Source organism: Adiantum capillus-veneris, chromosome 16, assembly GCF_014529385.1.
Source record: "Adiantum capillus-veneris isolate H3 chromosome 16, ASM1452938v2, whole genome shotgun sequence".
NCBI classification, from domain to species: domain Eukaryota; kingdom Viridiplantae; phylum Streptophyta; class Polypodiopsida; order Polypodiales; family Pteridaceae; genus Adiantum; species Adiantum capillus-veneris.
Window position 1 is genome coordinate 69634317 of NC_140946.1, and position 21329 is coordinate 69655645.

Consider the following 21329-nt stretch of genomic DNA (forward strand, 5'->3'; position numbering starts at 1 on the left):
AATTCTAGCTTGCTTCTCTTGACAAATTATCTCCATATTGACAAATGATGTTGCACTTGATCTTCTCAAGATTTTGTTTGTACCGATTGATTTTGTTGTGGTTCTTTTGTGTGGTTGAACTTTTTTGTAACTTCCTTGCTTTGACCACCTGCTACAATAGATGTTGGCTCACTTGGTTGCGATACTGCACCTTTTGCTTGCAATTGTTGCGCATTATCTACCTACATTTGATAACTTTTGATCTTAAAAAATCCATTGTACTTTAGAGCAGAATTGATCTCTTGGAAGGAGATTTTGGCGTTGACCTTTGGGTAGCTTTCTGAGCTCTAGCTTTTGCCAATTTTGAGCTATCTGAAACTTGTTTTAACAACTTGAGGTTATGCACCAACTTGGAAAAATCTTTGCTTTCCACTTTTCATTTGTAGGGATTTGTACAAGGTCATGAACTTGCTGGTATTTGTTACCATCTGCATCTCGATATGCATATGTAAGCTTGGTTACATGCAATTGCTTGAACATTGTTGGGTTGGTCGACTTTTGACTTTGACTTTTAGAAGTCAACTAAGACCTTAGTCCTTGATGATCTTCACACAGAGATCTATCGCCAAATTCCAATTGAATCTTGGTCAATAGGTAGCTTCTAACAACCATTTGGTCTAGTAATGGCTTCACTTTGAAAAGGTTTGGCTAGAAGATCTAGGGCTTCTAACTGACATTGTTATTCGGGGTACAAGAGTTGAACTTGATGGAGTTGTAGTTCCCCCCTTCCTAGGGTGATTACTAATGCTTTCTCCATGAGCAAGGCTCAAGAATGTTTGCTCAAATTTGAACTGAGTTTTTGGGGTTGTGACAGTATGTTGTGTTTTGCTTAAATTGCATTATCCTCCCCCCGATGTTGTCTATGTTGTGGGTCTCCTATGACTTGAGATTCTAAAAAATCATGACCCAAAACATCATAGATATAGACTCTTGTCTATATCTAGGTTCATCGTAGTAATAATATGTGCTCGTCAAATCATAACGTTGAAGCTTGACTTTCGATGGATGATAGTTCGGCTCTAGCTGATAGATTTTTGGATTCATCGAGGTAATGTCATTTAGCTTTATTCAAGATTGGCAGTAAAGGATTTTTTCTCAGAGACATCCTTCCTAATCTAATATAGGGCATTATTCTATGATCTGGTATGTAGGCCTTTCAAATATTGGTCAACTCTTTTTGTACAGTTTTTTGTCTTGGTCTACATAATGTGCATACGAATTATGTGTGCCATACAATGCTAACAACATTTGTTTTGACGTATCTCACATACTCATAGGGAATTGCACATTATGGAAAGTGGATGCAAGATCATCTGCAAACCTAAATACTTTTTATGACCTTCGTTGATTGCAGAGTGCTTTGACTCAATTCACACATAAACTTGTTGTCTAATGGTTCCAATTGTAGTGCTTGTGTATCTTCATGCAGTTTCTGGACTTGCAATTATTTTACTGGTGTTTCTAATGGTAATGCAAAAGAATTTGAATGCACCAAAAGTGATGGATTAGATGCACTTACATTAAAATTTGCATCTCCAGTTTGCCTTGTGTTTGCTTTGCGGTTGTTGTGTCCTTGTCGTCCAAATTCTTGGGACAATCCTTCTAAAAATGTCCTCCTTTTCTTCCACAATCTGAATAGTATACTCTGATAGGTGGGCACTTCAATCTGCTCGTCCATATCAAACTCTTAAGAGGTTTTTTCCCTTATGCTTGCCAATTTGTTGGTATCCTCTTTCAAAATGCTTAACATCTTGGCCTTTATATCACCTTTGGCTTGGTTGTCCAATAATGTTTGCTTCATTTAGCTGGTCTGTTGGGTTTTCTATGTGTGGGTCCCTTGACTGTAGACTCAACCATTGTAGTCCATGTACAAAGATCCTGATTACATATGAACCAATCGTATAGTTTACATACTTGTACATATTTTTAGATAGACATATGAACCAATTGTGTAGTTTACATACTTGTACATATTTTTAGATAGCAACTGGGGTCAATTTCCCGAAATTCTATTTGCACCTCATCTTTGAGCTTGCAAATTTGGCTCCATTAAGATCTATAAACATCTAGGGGTTTTTTGGATTTGGTTTCACTTTGATCAATAGGATCTTGGCTCCTACGCTACTTTTACAGCTCATCAAATATCTATGGGCCTCTAAATTAGCATACAAAACTTTGCCTTCATTGCAGTCATAAAGCTATAATATTTGCTATGTAGTACTTTGGCTTCGATTGTTGTTGCTATCACTGACTACATCTGGTGCAATTGAACTCTCTACCAAACCTCTGATTCCATGTTGTACTTGGTCTATAAAAGCTGTCTTCAAGTAGATTATTATGTTATTGAATGGAATTCTCTTGCTCGGGTGGAAAAGATTGCTAGTGCAAAAGCAATATCTACAATTGAATGCTTTGTATCCACAAGAGTTAGATGACTCTACCTCAAAAAAGTTGGAAGTGTCTGCAACTCTTTGGAAAAATGGGCTCTTAATAGATAAATTTGCAAAAATCTTCAGTGTCTATCCTTTGTAATCAGTAGACAAACTATCAATCGACTTTAGACCGACAACTTTTCCTTCAAAGATTCTCAAAATTTCATAAGTGCCCCTGGTTCTTCCGGTCTTAGGCCTAGATTGTAATGCACTAAGCCTCAACACACAATGACTTCACCATCAAATTTGTACCATGCACGATCACTGTAATAATTGGACTGGCCTTCCTTGACTCAACTACGATGCTCTTTTCCAGAATGGGGCTAGAACAAGAACATTTCCTAGTTGAAGGGATTAAGTCCCAATTTCAAAGGTTTTCCTAGATTCTAGGTCAAACTTTTAAAGCTTCTGCTCCTCCTTACACTCTTGTACAATTTTATGAATTTTCCTCAAGACAAGCTCAAAATTAAGTTCAGAACCTGCAATTTTTAGTGCGTTATAAAAGTGCATTCGTGGCTGGGTTTTACCTAAAAAATGGTTTTCAAATTGGGGTTTAGGTAATTTTGAAGGGTTTTAATGGGCTTTTGGTTGCTGGTTTCAAGAACTTTACGGGGTTTTCAACTAGGTGTTATGACTTTGGAATTGAATTCAATGGTTTTGATGCAGTCCAATGGCTTGAAGGATTTTATTGGGATTGCTCGAGATAATTATGTGGTGTTCCCTTGGCTGAAACCCTTTACTTGGTCAAAGCTAGAAAAAGTATAGTCCTTGCAATTTTAGATCAAGTCTTCATTTTTAACACTGGGAACCAAGGCTCTAGAAAAGGTAGGTTTGCTTATCCAAAACTTGTTCTGATGCGAAATCTGGTCACCACAACTTTTGCTTAGAGGATCAGAGACCAGCCTAATGTTTTAGGTTTCTCTTTTAAATTTTGATTGGCCCGATGCCAAGCCGAAGCACACTTTTTGTCAAATTTTGGCTTGCAAATTTCCACTCGAGGGTTGATGAGGTTGAGGCATTATGTTGTGCATTTTCTAGGGGATTGGAACAGAGCAAGCTTTTGGAGCGAGCTTTTTCCCACTTTTTGCTTATGTTTCATAGATTGCTCTAAAAGCTTTTAGAGCAGCTTATGGAGCAAGATTTTTTTTTCATTCCCCCCCCCCCCCCTCTCTCTCTCAGGATAGTTTCCTACGACATTAAAACTCTCTTCTTCTCGGGTGTGTGTGTGTGTGTGTGTGTGTGTGTGTGTGTGTGTGTGTGTGTGCGCGCGCGCACGCAAATAAAAAGAGGAAAATGGTATAACCTTTCTATCACCCAAGTGTGGTAGATTGGTTTTGCCATTTCCCTCTTGAATGATAGGTCTTCAGGGTTCTCAAGAAGTACCTTTTGACAACAATGGAGAAGGGTCAAATAGATTGTGCACATTATGCTCACTGCAAGTTCAAGAGTACCACACACTACTAGAGTGCTCGCCAAAGAGTCGTCACCAGCCTATGAGAGCTTGATTTTAAAGGAAGCCCAAGCAGAGGCAGTCTCACTCAAAGAGAAAAATTAACAGCTTCAGCAACAAGTGGAAGAGCTCTAGGATAGTCACGTCCAGCTCAAGGATTCTCTCAAAGAGGAAAAGAAGGAAACATCTACTCTCTACCTTACGTTGAAGAGCACATAGAAGCAAACACCCAAATGCAAGTAGAGAGGCAAGAACTTCAAGAAAAGCTTGAAGTGGAGCAACAAAAAAGTGCAAAGCTTGGGGAGTCGTATGGCGTGGTAAAAAATACACTCCAACAACTTTTACCAATGCAAGACACACCGACCCTCACTTCGACATCCTCAACTCCTGCAGTACCATTAGGAGAATCGAAAGCAGTCAAAGAGGAATTAGCTCAAGAGAAATATGATAGGCAGGTATTGACAGCAAGGCACTGGGCCATTCAAGCTCAAAAAATTGGTGTCCATGAGGATCGCAGAGAATCTGGCGATTTTTTGTCATTTTGGTGTGTGTCATTAGAGGCCAAACCAATGTCAAAATGTCGAGCGGATGAAGGGAAACATAGTTCAAGATGTCGGCTTTGTGCTGGACTTTTCGGCTTGGTCATTAGGCAGGTGGAGATCAATTGGCACAACAATGAAAGCAGGGGGGGGTTAAATGATCAGTTTAATATGAGAAAATCATTTGGGTTGGTTATATATTAGATTTTATGACATATGGGACCAAAGTTACATGTGATGTAGTATATGTATGGCTAGTGAGTGACTCTCGATGCTCCAAAATTGTGGTGATGAGAGTCGCAATGGAGAGCCCACACTGTGGCTGGGAGGGGAAAGTGAGTCATGGCTGAAAACGTGAGAGAAGCAAGTTCGGATGTGACCAAAAGCTGAGCACTCTAGTAGTGTGTGAGTACTGTGACTCTTGCAACTGTCTTGTAGTGAGCATGATATGTGCATAGTCAATTTGTTCTCTTTAATGATCAGTTTAATATGAGAAAATCATTTGGGTTGGTTATATATTAGATTTTATGACATATGGGACCAAAGTTACATGTGATGTAGTATATGTATGGCTAGTGAGTGACTCTCGATGCTCCAAAATTGTGGTGATGAGAGTCGCAATGGAGAGCCCACACTGTGGCTGGGAGGGGAAAGTGAGTCATGGCTGAAAACGTGAGAGAAGCAAGTTCGGATGTGACCAAAAGCTGAGCACTCTAGTAGTGTGTGGTACTGAGACTCTTGAACTTGTAGTGAGCATAATGTGCATAGTCAATTTGACTCTTCTCCATTGCCCCAACGCCCTGTCTTGCATCGAAGGAAATGGGAGCTAAGCCGAATGGCTGTGATAGTGTGTCTTGCCGACAAGGGGATAGGCTCAAGCATGTAAGTGTGAGTACGGTTTCCTCTTTAACAAAGAACATGGTTTTGTAGTTGGGGGCAATATGGGTGGTGTAATGTATGAAGCATGACCCACCGGATTTCTCCCAAGCCATAATACATTAGTGTTGTAATGAAGCATCATGTAGCAAGTGTAATGCATCCCATCTCCCAAACCACTTCTTTATGTCTTGCATCCATCCCGTGCTCAAAATCTTGCTTTTATGTGTCTTCTGAACTTTTTTGCTTGCTTCCCATGCAATTGTAGGAAGTCGATGTGAGGGGTTTTGACACATCTTTATCATGTACTCCACAACCCTTTCCATGCCCATAACCTCAATTGGAAGAGATCCAGACTCAAGAAGTAGGATCATATATGGTGTTTGTGTCTTAACTTGGAGAAAGTTTGTAACGTTTGGACATTCTCAAACTCTTTCCAAGTAGACTTTAAGATGCTCCCGCCCCACACTTTCAACTCCATAAAGAAGAATTGGTGTCACCAATGCATCAATGAGATACTTCTTGAGAACCCAACACTTGATGTTTTCTGCATTACACACACACACACACACACACACACACACACATAGATATAGAGAGAGGAAGAGGGAGACACGGACAGAGAGAGAGAGAGAGAGAGAGAGAGAGAGAGAGAGAGAGAGAGAGAAGAGAGAGAGAGAGAGAGAGAGAGAGAGATGAAATGAATTGTTATATTAATATTAAACGTCTTCAAAAAGTCCAAAATAATCTATGAGACCAAACTGATATAATCTGGTGGATCTAATCCAATGTTTGAGTACAAAAATTAATGTAATGATAATCATCAATGCCCGATCGTGAGGGGTATAGAGAATTAATCCTAGCCCTAATTCTAAACCTTAATCTTAGGATTTAGGATATATATAACTTTTGGATAAGGGTTTAAATGTTAGTTTAGGTTTATGGTTAGGGTTACTTTTTATATTTAAACTTATCTATATTATGGTTTAAATCTAAGGTTAGATTAGGGTTTAGGGTTAGGGTTATATATATGTATACGTAGGTTTTAAAATTAGATAGAAGATATAGAGAGTAGAGAAAGAAAAATGAGTGAGTAATAGTACTACATAAATCTCCTACTGCTATCTCTACCCTAGCTCTGCAGTCTCTGCCCTCTCTCTCTATATCATATTGCACTCAACTTACCCTTCTCTACTACTCTATAGAAAGAGGGATAATTAGGTGCAAGTGTTTTTGCATCCGCAAGTCGTTCACAGATGTCCGTGAGCAATTTGCAAGCTCACATGCACACATGGCCGAACACATACTCTTTTCCCAAGCACCGCATATATTTCACTTGAGTGACTACATCCTCGCATTCAACGCATATTTTGAAAGGCGGCACATGGTGGAGGCACCGAGCTCTCTCACTATGAAGAGATGTTGAGCAAGGAGCACAATAAAGAAGCTCTTCCTCAAAGCACTCTAGAGGAGCCGGAGCACAATAAAGGAGCTCTTCTTCAAAGCACTCTACAAGAACTATATGCAAGCTATTTGTAAGCCCACATGCATAAACAGGTCCTTGACAAAGCGTTTCCAAAGTCAACAACGTGTTTGAGATGCAAAAATGCAATGGACTTCAGAAATGGCTTACCCGGCGACAATAGCTTGCAAATAGTTTGCATGTAGCTGCTATAGAGCGCTTTGAAGAAGAGCTCCTTTATTGTGCTCCGGATTGTAGAGTGCTTTGAAGAAGAGCCCCTTTATTGTGCTCTGGCTATTGCATCTCTTCATAGTAAAAGAGCTCGCTGCCAACACCATGTGAACCCTTTCAGAATATGCAATGAATGCAAGATGCAGTTGCTCGGGTGAAATGTATGCGGTGCACAAGAAAAGAGTATGTGTTTGAAAATGTGTGCGGTTTATGTATATGTATGTCTAGGTTATGTGCGTGACCAACAAAGACGACATTATAACCCGACTGTTCTGATCTCCGTGCAGCCTTTAGACCAAGTTGTGCGGAGATTGAGCATGGCTAGAGAATGTGAGGTAGATTACACATTGACCAATAAAAGATAATATTATAACCCGGTGGTCCTGATCTCTGTGCACCTCTAGACCGAGGTGTGTGAGGATCGGGCATGGCTAGAGAATGTGAGGTAGTTTAAAGTGTGATTTATGGTTGCTTGATTGCTAACAGGGGGGGGGGGGGGGGAGAGAGAGAGAGAGAGAGAGAGAGAGAGAGAGAGAGAGAGAGAGAGAGAGAGAGAGAGAAGACAAGAAATATGGGAGAGTAAATTTATGTTTAATTTAGGTTTCAAGATATTCATGATTAATATGGTAGTGACAATGGTTGGGGGTACATTGGCCAACCATGAAAAGAGATGTTCATGCTTATGTAAAGCAATGTTCACGATCAATATGAGTAGTGACAATGGTTGGGGATACATTGGCCAACCATGAAAAGAGATGTTCATGCTTATGTAAAGTAATCCATGTAATCCATAAATTCATTTAGCAATCGAGGTACTCATTTTCTAAATGAGGTGATAGAAAGCTTCCTCAAGCTAATGGACAAGCAGAGCATAGTTCAACCAAATCCTTAACTTGATCCTTACAATGATTGTACGCTCTGGATGGAGTGATTCGGAGATGAACCTTCATTCGGCTCTTTGGACTTATAGAGTTTTGTACAAAATAGCTTTGAATGCATGCCTTTCAATATGGTCTATAGACTCAATTTGATACTACCCATAGAATTCCTACTTCTAATACTCCGAGGAGTTGCAAACAAACGAGAGTGAATGGGTCACGAACTATTTGAACATTAAGAAAACCTTGAACAATTAGATGAACAAAGGGTTGCATCCATTGCACACATCTATGCTCAAAAAAAGAAACAAAAATAGTTTTTTGAATCTCATCTAATGACCAAACTTTCCGAGCAAGGAGATTTTGTGTTGGTATATTCCTTAAAAGAGCACATTTGCAAGTTCAATAGAAAAGAACGTGGTCCATTTGTGGTTGAAAGTGTTTCACCTATGGGGGCTATTAAATTAGCCACTCTAGATGAAAATGTCATGGAAAATCAGATAAGTGGTTGCTGCTTATGTAAATATAATCTGCCACTTACTCCCTCTCCCTCCTCTCTCCCCCCCTCTCTACAAGCTCCAATATCTCTCTCTCTCTCTCTCTCTCTCTCTCTCTCTCTCTCTCTCTCTCTCTCTCTCTCTCTCTCTCTCCCCAACCCTAAAGCCTTTGGGGGTTGCCCCAGACAGGGCCCGCAGACAGGGGTGGACTGCATGCCGCTCGCAATCCACATGGACAGTCCATGCATATTGCATGTCCACATGAATGACCATTTGGGGGCCCACCACGCCTCCTTTGTATAAAAGGGGAGTGTCCCCTTACACTCTCTTTTTCTCTCACACTCTCTTACTTTCACTATCAGTCTCCCAAGCCTGTCAAGCCCTAAGCACTCAAGCACTCAAGCCTCTCACTCACACTCTCCCTTTACACTCCCCTTTTCTATTTTCTCTCACACTCTCTCACTTTTACCCTCAAGATCTTAAGCTTTTCACTCTCAATCATGTACTAAAACTCTCTTACTCTCTCCCTATTACTCTTGCACTCTTAAGCCCTCAAGCTTCTCTTCCACTTTTCCTCTCATTACCCTCTACCTCTCCATTCATTCCTCTGTTTTTTTCTTTCCCTCCCTTCATACCCTCCCTTCCATTTCTCTCCTCACCTCTCCCACCCACTCTCCTATCTTCACACACCCACCTTCTAGTATTCTCTCTCTCACCCGATGCATTCTCACTCCCTTGTTTCCACCCTTGTTGTTGAAAAAATGCCAATTCTTAGGAAAAACCATTCCAAAGCAGTCAAATGTCAAGAAGAAATCCTAATCCACATGACCCAAGAAAGCGGTTTTTCTCTTGCGATGACGTACACGGTTGTTGTGTCCGTGTTGACGATTGCACACGTAACTCCATCAAAGGGACAACCACTTCAACGACCATAGAGTCACAAAATACCAATAATGACCCTTTAAATGATCTCTTTGGGTCCGTGGTTGATAGTCACAGTTCGTCAAGGTGGATTGATGCACATATTGTGCCATACAATCACCTTCTGCCACGAATTCCTCTTTGTTGTCTTTTGGCCAATCTGGCCATTAGAACAAGCAATGATTGTGTCGCAAAACTCATGACCATTATCGGCAAAAGAGGCTATCAATTCTTCATGATGGCTCGTTTCATTATGTTCAAAGATTTACCTGAGCAAGATCTCGTGCCATTCAATAGTTGGTGATGTATGCCACATTTGATGACCAAATTAGAGCCATTCAAGAGATTTGTCACATGGAGGAGAAAATGTTCATTGTGTGGGATGGGAATCATTGACTCCACATGTCATAAGATTGGGCATGGTGCGAGTGGTTGGATGAATTCTCAAGCCCAAAGATTGAGTGTACAATTGTGAAGTTTGACCCTGAGGAGATGGTAATTTTTTTAATTAGTGCTCGACATGATCAACACGTAAGGTCTTTTACATTACTTTTGTTGCATTTGAATCTAGAATTGTCACTAAGTTATTATCTTAAAAAAATAAGGTCACACGATTCCACGTGCCTCACACAACTTCCCACGACATCTTCATGATACAAAAGTTGGCACTTGTGGACCCACAGTCCTCGTTGGATAAGTTCAATAAGGAATGTAGGGCAAAAAGTTGAGAGGACGCTTTGTGGCACAACAATGAACTGATCAAGATGATTTAGACTACAGATATCTTTGCTAGCACAACTACTATGGAAGGTAAGTGTAATTTATGATACACATGCATTAGATGACTTCATGGTATTTTGTTTATCTTTATGTTGTGTATTATAGAAGGAGTTTGATGTAATGCATCGGCTCAAAACACAAGATTTCCGGCTAATTACAATAGAGAGTGTTTTTCAAGAAAAGCGGATTACAAAGCAAGCTATGACATGGCACTAAAGGAGACCGAGAACTTCTTCATTTGGAAGGGATTGCAAATAGCAGTCATCACCAATCCAGAGAATGGTGTGAACTTATTTTGAAATTTTATTCCATTTGTGGGTTGTTGGGAAGAGAAGAGTTGCAAAATGACTGCCTTTAGAGTGTCCAAGGTTGCACGTGCACGCATCAGTCCTGTGGAGTAAGTATTCTTTGCTTTTGAATGTGTTGTGATTAGCCAAGATTATATCCAATGAAAAATTGTAGGAAATGTCTTTTGGTTGACATATTTGCCAAGGGCGATGTTTCCATGATGGAGGAATCTATGGCAACTGAAAAGAAGCCATTTTCGTAGTGGCTGAGAATACACTTTATTGGTAGCAGCTAGAAAGGTGGGTGTAGTAACATTAGAGTATGGGATCGTATATATTAGTGCAATGTTGCTAATGCTTCAAGTGTAGGGGTATATTGAGCTTGGAGGAGAAGATGAGGATGAGAACTCAACATTAAAGAAGCTCTATGCATGTGCCACACGTGATTATGGCTTAGCTCTTGGAGAGGCAATGCAAGCTTTCCAACAAGACCACTTCAGCAAGGCTTTTGTGTGATGGAGGACGACCATATATGCCACACACAATGAAGTGGAGAAGCCGCACTTTACATGTAATGTACAAAATACCTTCTATACAAGTATTCAACTATTGAGTTTTATTGAGGTATATGATTCATATTGTATATTTTGGTTGATGGAATCAAAATTATAATTTTTAGATGGTGGGTGGGTGACCTCAAGAACGGTTTGCATAGTCCATACCCCAAGCATCCCAACGATGCACGGGTGGAGTCTGAGAGTGGGGAGAGTAGGATCTATCCCGACAAGTGGATAGAAAAACTCCATGGTAAGGATATGTTGAGAGACTACCCATGGTTCTTGGACTATGTCAAACGGAGAATTCTCCAAAAACCAAGCAGAAGCATACGATAAGTTATCTCTTTCTTATGCAACCAACATGGTATTCGGTTTTATATTGTGTCCTCGCTATTGTTTTGACTTGTAGCATTACACAAGAAGGTTAGGGGGAAGGGCAAAAGTAGAAGTGTCACCATCAATCAGCCTCTTGATGCCCTTTCTCCTAGCACGGCCAGCCTCAAAACAATAGATACAAGATCACTGGAAAGAAGAGAGGATGGGTACTCATTGAAGAATTTGAGGAGTTTTTAGAAGAGCAACAAATTGAAAGGAGCGAGCAGCAAGGTGGAGGTTCAGATTCTAAGCAAGGTGACTTTGAGCAATGCTCGGAATCACGTAGGTTGACTCCATCTCGTGGTTTGAGATCCAAGGGTTTGATGCATACCACATCCATCACAACTTGGCAAAGCGAGGATAGCCACCCACTTTCAGCGAGGCCTTCCAAGTCACTTGCTTCCTTTCCACTAGGTAAAAAACACAAGTAGAAGTCAATGCATGACGTTTAAATGAAATTGATTCCCGCCAATTGATCACATTTTGGATGTGAGGCAGTTTTAGCACACTTGGATGCAAACATGGCAAAAATTGGGACTGTTGGAGTGGTTCTCATACATCTTTGATGTAGACCATACGAAAGGCTCTTATGGATCCAAAAAGCAGCCTTGAGTGAGTTTATGATGCTTTAGTATCTAATTTCTAGTTTGAGTTTGTTGGACACTCATTTATCTTCTTATGCATGGTCTTATGCATTGCAAGACCCTTCGAGTGATCCGTCGTTTGGTGGGGTCCCTCTCTCACACTGGAAAAACGGATCCTGATCAGCAGCTTGCAAGGGTGTGACTTGTGTGGACGGACCTATTGACACATTGTAAACTTAGCGCTGGCATTGGTTGCATCCCTCGTTGGAATGTATTATCTACCATGGTCATCTCCATTGTGTTCACCATTGCAAACTTAGCGTTAGCATTGGTGGTATCCCCTGTTGGAATGTATTCTCTACCATGGTCATTGCCAATGTGTTCCCCCTAGCTGCACAATTCTTATTACCGCATGTTGCAGTTGTGGTTGTGTGTTGAGTAGACCACTTGGCATTCGTCACCAAGGAGGCTCTCATGTGTGATTTTCACCATCTCCGTACCATCTTCCTTTGGATGCTTTCACATACATATACTGTTATTGGCTATTTCACAAATTTAGTAAGTTGTTAACCATTCTTCTACGAGTTTCATGATAGATATTGCTGCGAGCTTGTTGTTGTTTGCGCCATTTCCCTCTAGGCCACCTGTCTGTTGCCCCATCTTGATACGCCATGACATCAACTTTGTACTCCAACCTAGCTTCAAAGCTCACAAATCTATATAGCGGATCATCATCAATGGCATCTGCCACCCACACAATTCAATAAGCTCAGGTCCACTTCATACCGTGCGCCATAATCTTTTGGATCTGCCATGTTTGCAAGCCTGCAGGCCATGGCCCCGCCCACTTTCTTGTGCTACTGTTAATAGGTTATGCTAATTGGTGACCCATCTCACCAAAAGCTTCAAGGCCCTCTTCACATAGGGCCTCAAAAAGGCATGCCCTATTCGATCAAGCCACACACAATTTTTGATGTTGCTTCTATTAAGAGCACACTCCCACAACAACATATCTTTTTAAAGGATATTCATCTGAGCAAAGGGAATTCACCTCTTCTCTCTTCATCACCAAAAACTCTAAAAAATTGCACCAAACACATCTTCTACAATGCAAGTAAAATTTCTTACACAAAAGCAATCAATGATTGAATGTGCTAAAGAATATCAAAGAAGATTTCTAAAGAGGGAAAATCCATGAAAAAATGCTGAAGATGAAGGAAAAAGAAGGCGACATTGAATCTCCAAGCCCATGGCAATAACAAAAAAAATCAATCATGACAATTGAATCAAACCTCAACCCTTTGTGTTGTAGGGGAGGATTGTGGATCTTACCTATGTGTTCAGGAAGATCGTTGTGTTCCTTCACCTAATTGTGTTCCAGGGGAGGCTTGTGTGTGCCTACCACTTGATGCATTTTAAGGAGAGTATTTTGTATATTCCATCTTGTGTCTGGGGGATTTTGTGCATCCTTCAAAGGGAGGATTGTGTCCTGTGTACGTACCCCTAGTGTGTTTTGAGGGGAGGTAGTGTGAAGTGCTTTAGTGCAAACAAAACCCACACAAGGAGGGTTGTTAGGGTGTGGGGTTTGCAACACCTATTGTGTGTGAGTCCTCTTACATGTGGATGCCTAGTCAGGTTTATGAAAAAAACCATAAGCATAACGCCAGATTTAATCGAGTGTATATATGTACATAGTGCTAATAACTTTATTTAGCATAAGTTACCAAAACACACTATCAAGTTTTCTTATGGGAACCCTACTCTTTGTCATATATTTACCATTAGGCGTGCGTTTAATATTAGGGGTGAATTTTTTATATGTAAATTATGCTTTGGCGGGTATCCTCATAAGTAAATAAGTGTTTCACCTATGCTTATGTATTTTAATTGATATAATTTCTCTTTTACTATCACTTGTAATATCTATATAAGATAATAAAATTAATTTGATGAATTACTTCACATGGGATCAACTTGATATGGAGGTCTTCTAGGCACGTGTCCAATTTCTACAAATTTCAAAGAGGCTTCAATGCAAAACAAGGAGAAGAGTTTTACTTGAAATTGTTTTCCTAAGATGAGTAGTCTTTGAAGGCTATGGAAAAGAAGTATTACTATTGTTCTCCATAAGCTTTATGCAAAGTGAAAAAGGATGGGACACATAGTACACGGGAATCTGGAAACATAAAGAACTTTGGATAGCTTTCAAATTGAAAAATGGACTCATCACTTGCTATCAAAATGCAAACTCGTTTTTGAGTCTCTCTCTTAATATTCTAGTCAATATTTTCTCTCTCTTCACTTTTCACAATAAAAAACAGCCATGTGATCAATCATCTTGATCTGGGGGGCTTGATCGGGCCTCTGTAGGGCTCTAAAATGCTTTTATTCATGAAAAATAGCCCATATATTTTTTCTCTATTTTTTCCATAAACATTTTACACATCCTCTTTTCATCACACACACATACGCACGCGCACACATACGTACGCATGTATGCACGCACACACGCGTGCGCGCGCACACCATTTTCACTAGCATGAAGAGTAACCTTCACAGATTTGACTCTGGCTTCTACGTGTATATTTACATATTCCATTACTTTCCTAGCATGCTCCACCTATTTTTGTTTGCTCTATTTCTCATACCCTAGCACCAACTCTCTAATTTTTTATGAATTTCATCCACGCGATTCGCCAAACAAAGGAAAATTTAGCGGAATACGGATTCCAACCAATGGAATCAATGGCGCACAAAAATGGTGGCGGCAATTTAGCAACACCATGGAGAATTTTTCAGATTGGGCTTCTTTCTCATCTCACCAATTTCACCATTTGCAAATCCTCCCTTTTCTTATTCATTAGATAAACCCTTACTAACACAAACTCTAATTCTAACCTACTAACCTCAAATCTAGCCCTACCACTTATCTCCTCACTTACATCAGATTACTCCTAAGCAATGTTTTGTTATTTGTAATTAAAAGTGATTATGTAGATTTTAAACCCTTCGAAAACCTGTAAAAGGAGGGCCTCTATTTGTAATGAAATATACATGAGAAGAAGAAGTGATAAGTTTAGAGAAGAAGAGTGCAAAAAGAATTGTGAGAGGGGCTACAAGCTTTGCGCAAGCAGCCTTGCATTATGCTATGTTAGCTTTGTGAGTGCAAATAGCCATAACCTTTGCCAATGCTTGCTAAATCTACAAATACAAAGTGTTTTACATAGTGTATGCCAAAGGGAAGAGAGGAGAGGAATTGGAAGTTGCTTCTATAAATTGTATGCTGATGTTAGTGGTCTCATAAAAGAAGAAGTGGTTTTGGACTCTGCATTTTGATGGTTTTCCTCTTTTCGCCCTTGCCCAGCCACCACTAACTCGCCAGCATCCCGCCTTTCTTTAGGCACTCCTTTTCCATGGAATCTCCTACCAAAGAATCCTCCTCTGATGAGGGGTACTTGCTTGGCTCCGCAGTTAGTTCTGATGTGGACTTGGATGACATAGAGTCACCAACAAAGATTCGGATAACATCACTATTGTGCACGTGCATAGTCTAGAGGAGGACACTTTTCAAGGCCTGCTAGAGGAAAAAGATGAAGCTCATACAACTTCCACAGAAGAGGAGTCATGTGCGGAGACAGATGATGAATCTCTTGCAGCTCAGGCCTCAACCTCCATCTTTGATGCCGAGCTTTCGACTCACCCTACTGCCCAGCCAGACCCGTTGATCGTCTTTGACACTACTCTCCCTAATCCCTCAAGGCCATTTTTAGTGCAGCTGATCTGTCCACACTCAACATCTCTACGTTAGCGGTGACTACTCTTGGAGGTACACATTTCCAACTTAAAAAATGCATAAACTTTTTTACCTCTTTGTCTAGCCGCATTGTCACTTTAGAGATGCTTGGGGATACCATCGGGCTAGCCACTGCATCTGCATCATTCCCTAATACTATTTGCGCCTATCATGCTCCTCACCAATACTCCCTAGTTGAGGATGTAGTGTCCAGCACCAATGATCTACTATCAGCTTCGCACACCAATTTCGCTGAAAACAAAAAAAAAACTTTAACATCCTCTCTTACTACTTTTTTTTTAGAGCATAGTTAGAGCCCGATAGCAACCCCAAACCTCAACGAGCACACATATTTGTGATACATTTTTTGCCAAGTCACACTCACTCCTTTTCCTTTTCACAAGCTCATTTTAGACACTTGTGCGATCGAGCAAAGAGCTATATGCAACAAATAAATAGTCATCGGTGTTTTTGCTGCTACTCCACTCCCTTACGTCTTTGGTACATAGAACAACTTGAGTCTGCATCTAGATCTAGGCGCACTGCACATGCACATGCATCTTCACTTCCACATACTGCCTCGTCATCAACTTCAGCACCTGCGACATTGGCTTCAGCTGCCCCCGAAAGGGACAAACGAAAAGCTACTTCACCTCCCCATTGCATGGCGACTACATGCCTTTGGGTGAAGGTTCTTCGAGTTTCACCAGCTTCTCTTTGAGTCCTCCCCTTCTCGGAGTCACAGCACATTGCCTCACTTTCACTTGCACAAACCACCACTCACACTTCCTAGCCATCTTTCACTGCACAGGCACCTTCATCACCCACTCACATAGACCTTTATCACGACACCTCACCACCCCCCTCTTTTGCACCACTTTCCAGCACTTCGTCGAAAACCTTTGCAAATGGCATTTCACGCTATTTTTCTCGCACTTCACAATCATGGCCCCCATCTTCACCACTACAGATTGTCATCCTACACTACCTATAGAGTTGGCTCACGACGCACCCCTCCAAACACCTCCCACTACTACATCATTTACATTTGAATTCTCCACCTTGACCTCTCAGTCAATAGGCCTACCAGTCTGCCTTGATCAAGATCGGGTGCACGCCGGTACATGCTTGTCCCTCCATTCCCCAATACACAAGATCTAAGTTGCTCATACTTTAGAGCTTAAGCGATTGGGGATAGAGAACCTCGACCTCTGTCGTGTTCTCAATTGCCATAGAGCTACAATTACCACACAGGACGCTTGCATTGCTTCTCTACAAGAGGATATACATCAACTAGCGGAGCGCTATAGCAGTCTGTTTTGTCAAGCGACTATAGCGGAGCGTGTACATTAGCCACCTTCATGGTGCTAGCCTCGACAACATCGTTGGAGCTAGAGGTTTCTTTGGCTCCACCAGCCACCTCAGGTATGCCTTCTCTTACCATACAACCACCTTCACCATCTTACTCACCCCCAGCTTCTTCACCTACACCATGGCACTATAACACCACCACACTTTCCACCCCTAGCACACACCTACTCCCCACTTCTCACACCACTTGCACAACACTCGCATTTTTGCCCACAATATTCTCTTCATCTACCACTATTTCCCATGCACACTCATCCTTTTTATTGCCTGCACCATCTCATACACACACTCCCATGATACCACCTCCCGCTTCAGACAACCTGCAGGAGCTTTGCTAGTTCATCTCGCTTACATCTATCGGATCCTCCTTATTGGCGACACCACCAGTAGCACAAGGTAGCCTATTAGAGTCTATGACAGGCGGTTTCACCTACCCTCTATCATGGGCTCTAGTAGATTCGCTTCCACAGCTAGCTTCTTCACCCATCTCTACCCTACTACCCATACTACATACAACTCCAGTACCTCCATCTCTACCACCATCTCCACCTACACATAGTGTGGCCTCTACCGCCCCTCCTTTAGAGTTCCACCCGTTCTAGGGCCGCTATCCACATTACGCATTTCCTTACATGGGCCTCACCACACCTCAGGTCTACCCTCCCCATGGCTCTCCCACTCCATCCTCCACACCCTCCTATTACCCAATGCCGCCATACTACCCTCTGCCGAACCCAACATACCCTCTGCACTTCCCTCCTCCACCCCACTCTTTTCCACAGTACCCCATGCCACCACTAGCCTCTTCCTCCCAGTCATCATCAAGCAGCGGAATCCTTAGTGCCTCCCACCTTTTTGAGGCCATTTTACATACCATGTTGGAGTTTCTTTTACTAGAGTTTCTTTCACTATTCAATTCCGTTTTCAGTTTACTTTCAGTCCTTGGTGCACCACTCCCGGGATGGTGAGTGGAACAGTGGTGAGCATCTGTATAGCAGGGCTACATGTCTACATAGATCTTAGCTTGCATGGACACCTTGGTGGATGTGCTCTAGAGGACATCATATTCGAGTCGGACCTTCCTTGGTCCGGGCACCCGGGCACTCTTAGACCGCCCACCGATGGGCGCCAATGTGGACACACTGACCGCGGTTCGGGTAGGGCTCATACCACCTTGGCCAGAGAGGTAGCATTGATCATCCAGAGTGTGGCTAGTCTATGGCCACCCCTTTTAGAGCATTCGGAAGCTACTAGACATCACTTCTTTAGTAGTCGGGGCGATGGTGGATCAGGACCAGGTTGGATCGTCTAGTGGCCAGCTAGGCAATTGGTGGCCCGACTCACTAGTGGCTTTACTAGGCCACCACTAGTGGATACTTGCAATTGCAAGGGGTCACCTTGGCTAGATATTTCGAGTTGGATTAGATATGTGTGGTGGCTGGGCGACTCCCCTAGCTTGTGGATATATACAAATCACGTGGAAAACATATATGGACAGGCTTGAGAGAGTCTAGCCAGAGTTCTGGAGTCTAGTCCCTAGTCTTGTACACTATTGTGCACTAGTCTTGGAGCACTTCACCTTGGTGGTCTGTAGTCGGCCTGTGAGCCTTGAAGTTGTGTTGTCTAGTCATATTGTGGTTTTTGCCTAGTTACATTGTGGTTTTCAGTTGTACTTGCACCATTGCACCTCAACTTCGATATCCCCATTGTACCTTGTGTAGTCGTGGTTTGAGCAGAGTTGGTCGCAACCAAACTATAGTCTTGTGTGGTCATTTGATTATATACACGATGCTGCCTTGGAGGGCTTGTGGCTATTGTCAGTTTTTGTTCATTGTTTATTCCAGTTCTATTTTCAGGTCATTGCACTATTGTCTGTAGATTTAAGATAGCTTGTGAGTCTGCATGCATACTACATCCAGAGCACCCCACTGCTAGAGAGCACTGTGTGCACCATTTCCGTCTACAAATTGAAATAATGCACTTATGTGTAAGTAGAAGTCAACCTTAATTTCTATTTTTAGATAAAATCAAGTTACATGTTCTATTTTGAAACAAACACACAAGATAAAGTAATCTCAAAATCATGCGTTGCACACGTAGCTTTTCTAGCATTAATGATGCTTCAGAGACTTTAGGAAAAAAGTCCTTGTGTTAGATGGAATCTTTCTTTTGTATTATTTCAGTTGTGAACTTCATATTTGGTTTTTAATTTTATTGTAGAATGAGTGCATTTTTTATTTTCATTGTGATTATTGAGATCAAAATCTTGTTGAAAGTGTTTGGGAAAGACAAAGAAGCTAACAGCAGCAAAAAACTTCATAACCTCAGAGAGGTTAGGCATTAATGTGCTATCTTCCCAAAGGGGTTCTACAAAATCATACATTCCATACCAGTGATTCTTATTCGTGTTGTTCCTCAATTCAATGTTGTACTCAATTATAGAACAAGTGTATCCAAGAATCTAAAAAACAAGTTAAAAAACCCAAAAAAAGATTAAGCTACTCATCATAATATTGTGAAAAAAAGACACCAAGAAGGTAAGTGGAATCAACAACAAAAATTACTAACAGAACTAAAAGAGGCCTCTGAGAGTGTTCTCTCTCAATGAGACAAGCAAGAGCATGATGACAATGTGAAATCAATTGTCGCATTATTCAAAGGGAAAACCTCGGTCAAATATTTCTCAGACGATGCATTGAGTACCCATCAAAGGGTGAACCTCATGTATAACAACTTTCAATTGGCGGACAAACCTCATCATTTATTTACTAGTGAATAAAATGCCAAACAATGAACCTCAAGTATGATATACCATGTTAGATTAGTTAAAGAGAAAACCTCAAGTAAAAGCTTTCGGTTTTTACAACTTTGATATGCTTTCAAGATATTAGTATAAGAGTGAAAAAATCCCTTTCACTACACACCTCGCAAAAATCGACATGGATACGAACGACTCAAAGCTAGTTTTAAAACTAAAATGCGTTGAAATTAGCATCGAAATAAACGTCGATATTGTGTCATTGGTATATGCATCGGTATATTTATCGTCGGAATAAGCACTAAAAAGAACGCCAGAAAGACCGCCTATATATGCACCGATATAATGTTTTATTATACCAACGTCTATTCCGCGATGTATACCAACGTCTGTACCGACGATAAAACCTGCAAAAAAATTTGGGCAGAGAGGGCTGGGAACTAATGCTGCATGTACTGCAGCAACAAAAAATAGCCCTCTCTACCCAAAGGAAGAGTACACAAGCAACCACACTTCACCTATAGCTCGATGCTAAAGAGTGAGTGTATACAGATTAGCAAAATTGTAAGAAGAACAAAACCACAAAATCAACAGCTTAATCATGACAAGTTCCCAAAATCATAACCATAACGTCGACTCCCAAACCATAGACACTGAAGATTTTATAGCCATAATTAAGATATGATTCAAAAACTGCAAAACCATAAACATAGCCCACTTGCCATACCATAACCATAACCATAACTTGCTTGTCATACCATAACCATAACAACCATACCATCATTGCAAAACCATAACCATAACCATAACCATAACCATAACCATAGTCTGATTGCCAAACCATAACCATAACATGATTTCCATACCATCATTGCAAAATCATAACCATAATTTGATTGCCAAAACCTAACCATACCATGATTTCCATACCATCATTGTAAAACCATAACCATAATTTGATTGCCAAACCATGACCATAACCTCTGTGCCATACCATAACCATAACCTCGTGGCCATACCATAGTGCAAAACCATAACCATAATTTGATTGCCAAACCATGACCATAACCTCTGTGCCATACCATAACCATAACCTCATGGCCATACCATAGTGCAAAACCATAACCATATCATAACCATAACCATAATCTCTATGCCATACCATAATTGCAAAATCATCATCGCAAACAGAATGCAAAACCATAAACATAAGCATGAAATTGTACATGTATACAATGAATGAGTAAGACTGTACCAAGAAGACCACAACTACAAAAAAAAAAACATATATGGAGGATGTCACCCTCATGGTAATGCCTCTCAGTCAATGGCATCTCCCTCCTCCTGCAGCAGCAGCTGGGTCAAAAGGGCCACAAGCCCATGCTTGTACCCATACTTCTCGTCTTGGCGTGTCGGAGGGCGCTTCACGGCAACTTCTTGCAGAATTATGGTTTAATCATGAGATAAATCTTAAAATAACATATACTTTTTTGACAATT

At 41.1% G+C, this 21329-nt stretch overlaps 1 pseudogene; it reads left to right on the plus strand.

Annotated features, from left to right (window-relative positions):
- Positions 1-4154: 4154 nt before the first annotated feature.
- Positions 4155-16995, plus strand: LOC147439241 (uncharacterized; annotated as a pseudogene).
- The last annotated feature ends 4334 nt before the right edge of the window (positions 16996-21329 follow it).